Raw genomic sequence first — 1,165 nt, 5'->3', positions numbered from 1 at the left:
CAACAATTACTTTTCCTTAATATCTCTTAATATCAATGGACTCAATTCCCCAATAAAAAGACATAGACTAACAGATTGCCTACACAAACAGGACCCAAAATTTTGGTGCTTCCAGGAAACTCATCTCAGAGAAAAAGATAGACACTACCTCAGAATGAAAGGCTGGAAAACAAATTTCCAAGCAAATGCTATGAAGAAACAAGCTGGGGTAGCCATTCTAATATCTAATAAAATCCACTTTCAACCCAAAGTTATCAAAAAAGACAAGGAGGGGCACTTCATACTCATAAAAGGTAAAATCCTCCAAGAGGAACTCTCAATTCTGAATACCTATGCTCCAAATACAAGGGCAGCCACTTTCATTAAAGACACTTTAGTAAAGCTCAAAGCACATATTGCACCTCACACAATAATAGTGGGAGACTTCGACACACCACTTTCACCAATGGACAGATCATGGAAACAGAAACTAAACAGGGACACAGTGAAACTAACAGAAGTTATGAAACAAATGGATCTAACAGATATCTACAGAACATTTTATCCTAGAACAAAAGGATATAACTTCTTCTCAGCACCTCATGGTACCTTCTCCAAAACTGACCACATAATTGGTCACAAAACAAGCCTCAATAGATACAAAAATATTGAAATTGTCCCAAGCATCCTATCAGACCACCATTTACTAAGGCTGATCTTCAATAACAACATAAATAATGTAAAGCCAACGTTCACGTGGAAACTGAACAACACTCTTCTCAATGATACCTTGGTCAAGGAAGGAATAAAGGAAGAAATTAAAGACTTTTTGAGTTTAATGAAAATGAAGCCACAACATACCCAAAGTTATGTAACACAATGAAAGCATTTCTAAGAAGAAAACTCATAGCTCTGAGTGCCTCCAAAAAGAAACTAGAGAGAGTACACATTACCAGCTTGACAACACACCTAAAAGCTCTAGAACAAAAGGAAGCAAATTCACCCAAGAGGAGTAGACAGCAGGAAATAATCAACTCAGGGGCGAAATCAACCAAGTGGAAACAAGAAGATCTATTTAAAGAATCAACCAATCGAGGAGCTGGTTCTTTGAGAAAATCAACAAGATAGATAAACCCTTAGCCAGATTCACTAGAGGGCACAGGGAAAGCATCCTACTTAACAAAAT

The sequence above is a fragment of the Mus caroli genome, chromosome 15 (assembly GCF_900094665.2).
Source record: "Mus caroli chromosome 15, CAROLI_EIJ_v1.1, whole genome shotgun sequence".
Classification (NCBI taxonomy): domain Eukaryota; kingdom Metazoa; phylum Chordata; class Mammalia; order Rodentia; family Muridae; genus Mus; species Mus caroli.
The sequence above is the reverse complement of the archived record's forward strand: the minus strand, read 5'-3'. Positions refer to the sequence as shown.